Here is a 12,652-nt window from a genome sequence, read left to right on the forward strand (position 1 = left end):
TTATTTTGTAATCTAATCTTATCTAACAAGTGGCTATCTAGGGATGTAAATGGGTAATTAGTAATCGGGTATTTGCAGGTATCTAACTTGATAACATAAGGTTCAAGTATCCTATAATCAGTTATGGGGTGAGTTCAGGTATTACTTTTAGTACTCAACTTGGGTTTGGGTTCGAGTATCACCTTTAAGGTACTTTAAACCCATACCTGATTATATTTATTTTGGGTATTATCGGGTTCTCGATACCCGTATAACTCGATTATACTTATATTATATATAATGTTACAAAATGTTGTAACTAGTAAGGCTTGAACCATACCACTACATCTTAAAACATTCAACCTGAATTACAAAAGCTAACTAACTTCTATCACACCTTTATGACAAGTAAACCGACAAAATCTAGAGAATATTGACCTTTTGTACCACAACTAAGGCCTTCGAAAACTATTTAATCTGCCACCTTAATCTAGGTTTAGATATAGATTTACTAGATTATCTAAAGATTTGGATTTAATTTGAATATTATCTCTTTAAATTAAATCCCTTATTATTATCCTTATTTTGTAACCTAATCTTACCTAATAAGGAGCTATCTAGAGATGTAAATGGGTAATAAGTAATCGGGTATCCGTGGATACCTGACTTGATAACATAAGGTTCAAGTACTCTATAATCGGTTACGTGACGGGTTTGGGTATTACTTTTAGTACCCGAGTTGGGTTCGAGTACTACATTTAGTACTTGACTCGAGTTTAAGTATCACCCTTAAGGTACCTTAAACCTGAACGCGATTATATTTATTTTGGGTATTATCTGGTACCCCGGTACTCGTACAGCTCAATTATACTTATAATGTATATAATGTTACAAAATGTTGTAACTAGTGAAACTTGAACTTTTGTTCTCTTTACATTTTTTATAATCTTAATCATCTCAACCAACTTTCTCCTTTATTAATTATTAAAAATAAAGTTAATTTATATTACTTGAACTATGATGCAAACTTAAATATATAAAATTTTTATATGAGTTGAACTTGTAAACTAATAAATGTAAAATAAATTTGTATTACTTAAACTATGATATAAACTTAAATATATAAAGTTTTTATATTAGCTGAACTTGTAAATTAATAAATACAAAATTATTTTATATTACTTGAACTATGAAGCAAACTTAAATATATAAATTTCTANAAGTTAAATATTATAAAATTTTTATATTAGTTGAGCTTGCAAACTAACAAATGTAAAATTAATTTATATTATTTGAACTATGATGCAAACTTAATATATAAAATTTTTATATTAGCTGAGCTTGTAAACTAACAAATGTAAAATTAATTTATATTACTTCAACTATGATGCAAACTTAAATATATAAAATTTTTATACTAGTTGAACTTGTAAACTAATAAATGTAAAATTAATTTATATTACTTGAATAATAATGCAAACTTAAATATATAAAATTTTTATATTAGTTGAACTTGTAAACAAATAAATGTAAAATTAATTTATATTACTTGAACTATGATGCAAACTTAATAGCATATCATTGTTTTATTTAATAAACACTTTAATCTTTTGGAAGCAACGAATAATATTTTTCCTTAATTTATGTTTAATATTTTTGAAATAACTTTAATTATCCTTTCAACTATTTTAATTTGATTTGGTAACTTATATCTACTGTACAGTTGTTTTTAAAGCTAATTAGCCACTAGTTGCTTTCTTTTAATTGAAAGGGTTTCACAAGTTGCATGCTTTCAATATGAAAATAAATCCTTACATTTATGATAATAAAACATTTTTTGTCCAAAGTTTTTTACCATACTTTTCATTATGTTTCAAATAATTTGAAAAAAAATATTAGTCCTTTCTTCTACATGAAAATCAAGTCATAACCACTTATGACTTATCTAGCATAGATGATAAAGGGTTAAACACTAAAAAATCAAGATTCAAGGCACCAAAAAGTCAAAAACATTCTTCAACTTGCCTAAAACAGTGCTGTTTAGCACTTATTTCCTTCCATCAGCCTAAACCCTAGGTATATAAACCTCATTTTCTCTCCTCATTTTCCTTTCCCTTTCCTCTCTATCTATTTTTAGCAATTACTACAGTGCTACTTTAGTGTTGAAATACTATCTTGTCACTTCAGGTAAATGGCATAGTTTTTTTTTGTTTGAAAATTTAGAGAGAATTCTTAATTGCTTTTCTATTCTTTTTTGGAATTTTTCTTGGCTATTTGCATGGCTGTTGCTCTATTTCTCCCTTTTTCTTGTGGTTATTGATCGTAACGTTGCTGTGGATTTTTGGTTCCATGTTTTCTGTGTTTTTGCTCATCTTGTTGTTTTGCTTTGATTTTTCCATGCTTTGTCCATTGTTCTAGTGATTTGGCTCTGCTTTAATTTTTTGATGTCCTAGTTATTGAGTTTTTTGGTGCTTCACTTGCTTCTCCATGGGTTCTTTTTGCTGCATTTCTAGTTGCCTTCGTGGCTTTATTTTTTACTTTTGTTTATAGCTTTCTTGGTGTCCATGATTCTTTCTTTTTGCCTTTTTTTTAATGTTCTATTTTTTGTACTATATTTTTGCTGCCATTGTTGTTCCAGGTAGATTTTTTTTTTCTGTTGGAATGTTCTGTGTTTTTGGGATGGAGTAATATCTGGTTATTTTGGCAGCAATAATATCTTGTTAATATCTTGTCACTTTTCATTAATATTTTTTTTTACAATGTAAATATTTTTTGAAAAATGTTTGTTTCACTTGCTTCTTTACATGTTCTTTTTTGCTGCATTCTTGATTGCCTTTATGACTTTGTTTTTTGCTTCTGTTTATAGCTTTCTTGGTGTCCATGATTGCTTCTTTTTGCTTTGTTCTTTAATGTTTTGTTTTCTGGACTTTGTTTTTGTTGCCTCTGTTGTTTTGAGCAGATTTCTTTTTTTTTTCTCCTATTAGGATGTTTTGAGTTTTTGGGATGAAGTAATAACTTATTATTTGGTAGCAATAATATATCTTGTTATTTTGCTAGTAATAATATATTGTTAATATCTTGTCACTTTTCATTAATATCTTTTTTTTTCCTCTACAATGTATAGATTTTTTAAAGAATGTTGACAACTGAAAAAAAAGGTGAGAATTATGATGGTGAGAATTATAAGAATGTAGACAATCTATCTTTGATGGATGTAAACTTGTCTTGTTCGAGAAACTCACCTATGATGATGGAAACACCTAATGCACCATCTTCCTATGCGTATTTCAACTAAACCTTTGTTAGGTGCTGTAACTGTAAAACATTATAAGTTAACTTTAAAGGTTTGGGCTCACTTTGGAAAGAAAAACATAAATGGACTAGACAAGGTAGTTTGCAATTATTGGAACACTTTTCTTAAGGCCAGTAGTAAGAATGAAGCAACATCTTTGAAAAATAATATGGGTACTTGTCTAAGAAAATTTTTTTCAAGCATTTACGAATGCTTTGAAAGTTAGAAATAACTTTGTGTGGGGATGCAAAATGATGGAAAGGTTCAACTTCCAAATTTTACCTTTGATCCAAACGTTTGAAGACATGAGTTGCCTTGTGCTATAGCTTTACATGAGTATCCTCTTAGTACAGTTGAACATGTTTGTTTTAGGAGGTACAATAATAGTCTTTAACCCCTTGTTAAGTTGGTTTCTTGCAATACGATTAGAAAGGATATTATCAAGGTTTATAACATGGAGAAAGCCATGTTACAAGGTGTATTTGAGAAGATAAAAAATAGAATAATAATTACGACAGATATGTGGACTTTAAATCAAAAGAAAAGTTACATGTTTGTTTGCTTTATTCTTGTTTTGACATGTTAAATTGATTGAACTCAATAGGCTTTGAAAATAAATGAAAGATATTTTTAAGTATGAAGAAAATCCTCAAAGGAGTGTTAAAGCTGAACTTCAAAGAAAGATATATTGAAATGCTTTAATTGTTTGATCATAGTTTCAATATGAATGATCATGTTCTTGAACTTAAAGAAATGTTTCTTAATTTTCTCAAAGATTTCTTGTTTTCAAAATTCAAAGTGCTACTTTAAGAATTAAGTTCTCAAAAGAAATGACTTGACTCTCAAATGAAAAGAAAGCAAAATCTATTTCTTTGATTACAAGAAGAATGAATTCTGGAAAAGAAGAAATCAATTCTCAAGCAAAGATCAATAGTGAAGAATCGTTTCTAAGAAAGGAAGAAGTTGGTTCTTGGAAAACAGAAGCTTTAGGATTTGTGAAGAACCAATACCTCAGAGACAAAAAATTGATTTTGGAGAGACAAAATATAGAAGTAAAAAAACAAAGAAAAAAGAATTGATTCTACATGGAGAAGATATTGATTCTTGAAGTATCAAAAGCACAAATCATAAACTTGATGACCAAGAAAGACATGGCACAATTAGACAAAAATGAAGAGGCAAAAGTCAAGCTTGAATTCAAATTTTGGCACCAAACCACAATGAAAAACTAACATTTAGAGGAAAAAGAATCGATTTTTTAATATTATAAAGATGTCACCTTTATACTTAGTTGTAAAAGAACTACCACTTCAAAATAGAGAAATCGATTCTTTAGAGACAAAAAGCTCCAAACTTTGTGAAGAACCAACAACTCAATAATAAAGAATTGATTCTATAGATGCGACAGAATTTTGCAAGTTGGCTGAAACATTCAAAAAATTATTCAAACTCACTTTAATAGGTAAAAATCTCAGAGGTTATAAATATCCATCTTGAGGACATTAAAATGAGAAAAGAAGATGATTTTGAAAGAATTTGAATCATCTTTAAAGAAAAAAAGAGCGAAAAACATGAAAAATAATTGTAATAAAAAAGTTTCCATCTTTGAGCAAGCAAAAAGCCTATAGATCACATTTTTATTCTTCAACTGATCCTTCTTGAGCTTAGACCTTCATTGATCATCCATATTTTTGTGAAAGTTCTCACCTTTCTTATCCTAAATTTCTTTATCAGCCATTCTAGAGGTATTGGTTATACCTCCAAGCAAAAGGTAGAAGGGTTTTACCTGATCCTTTAAAAGGATTCATTTTGTGTCAAACTTATGCTTTAACTTGAAAAGGCAGTATTTTGGTAGAGGTTACGCCTGATCCCGTAAAAAGTAAGTTATAGAGGTTACGCTTGATCTTGTAAAATACATGTTGTAAAGTTTATGCCTGACATTGTTGAAAAGCAAGCTGATAATGGATTCAAACTCCTTGTGCTATCAAGGGAGAGGACGTAGGCATTGGAAGGCCGAACCTCTATAAAACTCCTCTGAGTACTTTTTATTTTTCTACTCTTGACTTATTCAACTTATACTCTACTTGGTTGTTTGATTCTTTCATATTTTAGTTGATTTTCGAAAAAGAAAGAATTTTTATTTAACAACCAATTCACCTTTCCTCTTGGTAGTTTTACTTTAAGCTTATCTTTTTAATAATTGGTATGATAGTAGGTTCTCAAGTCTTTACAGGTTAAACCATCTTTAAGAGATCTTAAACAAATAGCTTAAAGTAACAGCCAAAGCATCCTCGAGCTTTATCGGTGAAGGACAATTTATGATATGGTCTCCTTTGTTCAAAGGGGATAACTACCTATTCAAAAAGGAAAATTACCCATTTTGGAGAATGAGGTTTGAGTACTTCATACAATCTATTGACTTAGATCTTTGGGATATTATTGTTGATGGACCTCATATTCCTACTAAAACTGTTGATAGTGTAAAACATGTTAAAACAAAAGCTGAATGGGAAGATAAGGACAAAAAATTGATACAGTTGAATCACAAAGCTGTAACAGATATTTTGTGCTTTTAGTGAAGATGAATTTAATAGGGTAGCTATGTGATCCTCTACAAAAGAGATGTAGGATACTTTAAATAACTACTATGAAGGCATTAGTCAAGTTAAGGAATCAAATATTAGTATGCTGATACTTGATTATGAGTTGTTTAAAATGAAAGATGTGGAATCCATTAAAGAAATGTTTGAGAGATTTACAAAAATCATAGGTGGACTTAAGGCTTTAGGAAGAGAGTTCCCAAATTCATAGTTAGTGAAGAAAATCCTTTAATGATTACCAAGGTCATGGAGACCTAAAATCAATACTATTAAGGAAGCTAGGGATTTAAATATCTTTAAGCTTGCTGAGCTCGTAGGATCTTGGCTTACTTATAAAATGACTCTTAAACATAAGAAAGAAATAGATGAAACAATTAAAGGAAAATAAAAAAGAAAGACATTGCTATCAAGGCTGTAAAGCAAAGTGATGGAAGTCACATGAAAGTGACAATGAAAAGGAGAATGATGAGAAGATAGCACTATTGACTAGAAGGTTCACTAGATTTTTTAAGAGTAAACAAGGAAGCAAAAAGCCTTTCAAAAAGAAGAATAGAGAAAAATGTGAGAAAAGATAGTCCAAAGGTTGATCATGGAAATGATCATATTATTTGTTATGAATGTAAGAAGCCTGGTCATACTAGATATAAATGTCCATAACTAAAAAAAAGTCATCAAAAAAACTCCAAAAGAAAAGCTATGGTAGCTGTGTGGAGTGTTAATGATGAATCCCAAGATAAGCAGGAAGAGGAAATTGCAAACATGTGCTTCATGGGAGTTGAAAATTTCAAGGTATGCTCTTCAAACATTGCTTCTTGTTCTTATGATTATATTGATGATGTATATACTTTTAATGAGCTTGAGGATGCATACGATGACTTGCATTTGAGTTTAAACATATGAATTTAAAATACTAAAAGGTCATCTATAAGCTTAAAGTAGAAAATGATTACATTATTAACGTTAAGTTTAAGCTGGAAAATAAAGTAAACATTTTAGAGAATGAAGTGGATGCCTTGAAGAAGAAATATGAGCAATTAACTGAATCATATTCTAAATGGAACATGAGCTTGTAGAAACTTAATGAGATGCTTGAAACTAAAAAAGCATTCTTTGACAAAAATGGCTTAAGAAATGACAAGACAAAGATAAAAACTTTTTTTAAAAAATAAAATGAAAAGCATGATGCATCATATGTTGCTGTCATAAGAATTGACATTTTATATATTTTTGTCCTTTTAAAAAAACACCTAAAAAAAAAGACTATCAAAAAGGTGTGGGTTTCAAAAGAAACCAAACCTACATGGGAAAGAATATGGAAATTTTGAGGTTCCAAGTAAAAACAAACTTGGAAGAACTAACTCTCATGGACCTAAGAAAGCCTAGGAACTAAAACAAAAAATTGATTCTATTTTATAGGAAAATTCAAGGTATGTCATGACTCTATCTTAGGCCATGATCTGCACGAGGACCCAATGGCGGTAATCTAACAAGCCCATGTAAGCCTCATTAACATCCATCATCATATCTTAGTCCATCATTAGAACTTTTAACATTGATTCATAATTCATACTTGACATACATAACATTTTATTTTTTAAACATATGCACAAAGCATTACATTGTGCTAAAACATGTGCCTTTACTTATAACAGGCATTTCATTAACTTTTCTATCATTTGCCAATATGTGGCTACATCAATGTATACTAGACAATTCATTAATGTCCCATCACCTACATACATTTGTACATATAAGGCCACATGACCAATCACATAACATGACTAACAATTAACTAGTAGCGAAGTGACTCTTAGGTGCAGAAGGTATTGTTGAATGCCTTGGTCATTGAACCTATCATGTTATGCACACAGATCCCTCGCATGTCTATATCTCGAGTAGCTTTGAATCTATAAAACATGAGAGTTTAAAAATATGAGTACAATTACTTAGTGAGGGATATAGAGGGGAACAAGTAATAGCTTTAGAAACTTTGTAAACCATGCTCATTTTCTTAAAAACATGCACATTTTTACTATACAAATCTGTGATGCATTTGGGTTCCACCCATAAAAATATATCTTAGCATGAACTCACCTATCGATGTCAATCATAGGCTTTGGTATTTTACCAATGCTTGTAACTTACATATAATTTCAAACAATGAACTTTGAGGTGCCAAGAGAGTAAATGGGTATACTTTTTAAGAGGCTTTTTAAATCTTACCTAGCCTATCTCGATATCTCAATCTAATGTGTAGGATCTTACATACATGTATCCATTTCAAGGTTGTTCAAGCTTTTCCTATATCAATCTTTTGCACTTATAACCTTAACTGCCATTTACCTTTCTCGGTTCTCTACTTGAATACATAAACCTTAAATAATTGGGTCTTATCCATCAAATGTGCATAAACATTTCATACATCATTTGCAATTTCATAGCAAAATGCATACTTAACTTTCATCATCTTGCACGTATCTCTAGTGGTACTGTTTGCCCCACCGAGGCTAAATGTGCATTTAAGGTACTTCGACCTTCACTTTAATTGGGTACCTCGACCCCTTTCCTTGGTGCTTTGCTTTCGCCCCACCAAGGCCTTGCAATGCATCATCAAACATAACAAATCATACACAACATAACATAATACCTACATAACATCTAGTCATAAATCATTATATATCCACGTGACATGTAGCTCAACTACCATGTCCTTCAGTGCACATTAAGTCATAAATTATTCTTAGATCAACATATACTTAAGTGCATTAACGTTTCATCTAATCATAATCTGTTCATCGTTAAACACACATGCTTAGGTGTATAAACATTTCACCCTAACCTAGGGTTTGCATAATATCATAGAATTCAATTCAAAACAACTTGTTCCCTTGCACTTTTCTATAAAATCATTTACATAGCATCATTCATTTAAAACTTTATTTCATACTTTTCTAAAACCATTTGGATGCAATATCCACTTATTTGGTAATAGCTCAAATCATAGCTAGGCAACATAGCTTATCAAACTTCTAATGTAATACTTGATGCTTCAAATGCAATCTAACGTTAGAATAATGTATAATAATCATTAACGTGCTTAATTCTTTGTCATTTTTCCAACTACGTTTTGCCTAGCATTTTGTAGATCATTTCTATCGTACTTTCATTTTCATGTCTCTTTCACATCATTCACAACTTATTTTCAATCTAAGCTTACCTTTTTTTAGCTTGCTTTTGTCCATGGTGACTTTACCTTTACCAAACTAGCACTTGCAAAGATCTTAAATTGTGTACAAATCTCACAATTGTGCTAATATATTAACTTTTTTTTTGAAATTGAGCTAGGTTGAAGTAGCTTACCTTTACTTAGTTTATTTGTAGCTTAGTGGCTTCTTTAATACCTTATTGACTGAATTTATCTTGATCTTTGAATTAAACAATAAGAGCTCTACATACTACTCATCCAGCTTCTTAGCATTGACAAACATGCATTTGTAAATTTTTCAACACATTATTTAAGCAATTAACTCCTTTCCCATGCCTCAAATAACAACCTTAAGTGTCTTACACACTTAGACATCAAATCATTACCTTAATGGCTAGTTTAAAGCCATCCAAATCTCTAGAATCTTTAACCATGGAGAGCGAATAGTTGCTAGAACAGTAAAAATTCAAAGGTTAAAATCGGTCAAATCTTAAACTCAAGCACCTAGGAAGCTTACTTTCACCATGGTTACTGAGTTCCAGGCCTTAAATCGCCAATTTGGAAGTAAAATCCATAGGGAGCGACATGCACTCTGCTGGAAGAGAAAAAACTTCAAAAACTAGCTTAAAAAAAAAGAATTGGGTGGAATAACCAATGTTGCTGGGTGAAAGTTCCAAAGTTAGTGCACTTTTTTTTTTACCCATGGTTTTAGCCTTTTGCTTTCCTTCCCTTTTTTGTTTAATGCAAGGGTGGATATATATTAGGCTAATTACTTATTGATCCTCCAAACTTTTAATATTTACAATTTAATCCTTTAAACTTTTTAATGTAGTATGAAAGAATCAAAACACCCTTTCTCCATACCTTGATTCTTCACTCCAAACCTTATAAGAAAATGGCTTCCAAAAGGTTAAGAGAAGAAAAAGAAAAAGCTTTGGTAACACCTTTAAAAACAATGAGATCCGAGAACCTCGATCCATTCAACATCAACTTTACAAATAGAGAAAGAAAAAAGGTATTTGATGAGGACTACTCCAAAAGAAAGGTAACATAGGGAAAAGTCATAGACTTGAAATGGTTTGAGAAAGAATTTAAATTGTAAATATTGAAAATTTGAGAAAAATGGGATGGTATGAATATTTCTGTATAAGAAGAGCAATTTATTAGAAATTAGTTCAAATATTTTATTTAAATGCAACCATTATCTATCAAGGAGATAATGATGAAAACATCAATGATGAAAACATCAAGGACCACAATGATTCATTTGTTACATTGGTCAGTGGAAAGGAGATCATCATCACACCAACACTACTACAAAAATTATTATAGTTGAAACCCATCAAAAGTGATTCTATCAGTGAGATAAATGAAGAAAACAAAATCCCAGAAGATGAGCTAGAAGTTGAATTCTTGATTGGTCCAGTCACATCAGCAAAGAATCCCAAAACCACAATAAGACTTAGTGCAAATAACAAAATTTTGCATTTGATAGTTATACAAACACTGAGACTATTCAATCACAAGAACAATACAATGATAGTTAAAGACATATGGTTTATACATCATATCAAGAAGTGTACCCCAATCAATCTAGCATGGTTCATTTACAAAGATATGGAGTCAATAGCTAGAGGAGGAAGAAATAGTCTACCTTATGGAATGGCCATCTTAATGATTTTGGATAAAATGAAGGTTAATATCTCACTAGGCAAGCCAATAATGGCTAAGAAAGCCAACAATTTTGAGCAAGGAGCAACTCAAAAACTTGGGTTTGAATATGATGTTGTCAGGAATGGATGGATAAGGAAAAGTATTTAATTGAAAGATAAAGTTAAAGGGAAAGAAACATAAATAGGAGGTCAAAAAGAAAAATATGTTCAAGCAAGAGGTCCAAAAGAAAAGTCTATTGATGTCCACTTTGAAATAGAATTTGGGATACTTAAGCTACCAATGGATCCATCATTTTCTTATGAACCTCCTCCAAGGGTAAATAAAGGTCCATTTGGACTACCTAGTACAGAGTATATACCTAAAGGTACACATCATTTCTTTTATGTTGAAATAGACAGTGAAGAAAGAATTTGGTTAGATAAGTTTGATAAAATCAACAAAAAGACTGATGCAATAATAAAGAACTACATTAAAAAATTCAAACAAATGGTTGATCATTGTATTGCTTCCTTCATCGAACTTGACAAAAATTTAATTAAGCTTCGAAGCAAAATAGTTCCACTATTCAGAAATCAATAGTAATTGTCCCAAAATCAGAAAATTCTATACGACTAGCTCAAAAAGTCATAATCCTGACTTAAACTCCAACCATATTCACAACCTCCTAGAAAGTTTTATTGCACAACATTTGCATACATTCTGTTTTGTTCTAATATGACTGTATTGCAAATGGTCTTTTGTACTCCGTTTAATTAATGAAACATTTCCTTGATTATATCACTATTTGTTAATATTCCTCTGTGTTGATTGATGATTGATTGAACTTACTTGTTGTGAATATCTCTATGTTGATTGATAATTACACTTAACTTGTGTTACTAATGCTCTATTTTTCTATGAGTTTTTCTTCCCTTTGTTCTTATACTCTATTTCCTGTTCCTTTTTTATATAACAAAAAGAAAGATAAATATAATGAGTAAATTTGTACTTAAATTTTCATTCATGATGGTTGGATTTTTCAAAAAGTGCTTTCAAACTTAATTGTAAATCTTTTTGAAAAAGCACAAATTCTAAAGGACCTTGACTTGAGAAAAACATTTTGAAGTTTTGAACATATTTTCAGGGGAGTTTTCTTCAATGAGCAAATTTAATTCTTAATTTTGTCATATTAAAAGGGGAGAAATTGTTAGCTTTATTCTTATTTTGATAGGGCAAAGTTGATTAAACTTAATAAGCTTTGAAATGAATGAAAGATTTTTTTTTAGTATGAAAAAAATCTTAAAGGGAGTGTTAAAGTTGAACTTAAAAGAAAGATATATTGAAATACTTTGATTATTTGATCATGTTCTTAACTTAAAGAAATAATTCTTAATTTTCTCAAAGATCTCATGTTTTCAAAATTCAAAGTGCCAACATAAGAATCAAGTTCTCAAAAGAAATGACTTGATTCTCAAATAAAAAAAATAAGCAAAATCTATTTCTTTGATTAGAGGAAGAATCGATTTTAGAAAAGAAGAAGTCAATTCTCAAAAAAAGATCAACAGTGAAGAATCGATTCTGAAAAAGGAATAAGTTAGTTCTTGGAAGACAGAAGCTTCAGAATTTGTAAAGAACTGACACCTCAGACACAAAGAATCGATTATGGAGAGACATAATGCATAAGCAAAAAAAAAAAAAGAATCAATTATATTTGGAGAAGATGTCCATTCTTGACGCACCAAAAGTACATATCAGAAACTTAGTGACTAAGAAAGCAATGGCACAACTGGACAAAAGTGGAGCGGCAAAAGTTAAGCTTGAATTCAAATTTTGACGTCAAACCATAGTGGAAAATCGACACCTTGAGGCAAAATAATTGATTTTCCAATATTGCAAAGATATCACCTTTAAACCTAGTTATAG

This window comes from Theobroma cacao, chromosome 1 (assembly GCF_000208745.1).
Source record: "Theobroma cacao cultivar B97-61/B2 chromosome 1, Criollo_cocoa_genome_V2, whole genome shotgun sequence".
NCBI lineage: Eukaryota > Viridiplantae > Streptophyta > Magnoliopsida > Malvales > Malvaceae > Theobroma > Theobroma cacao.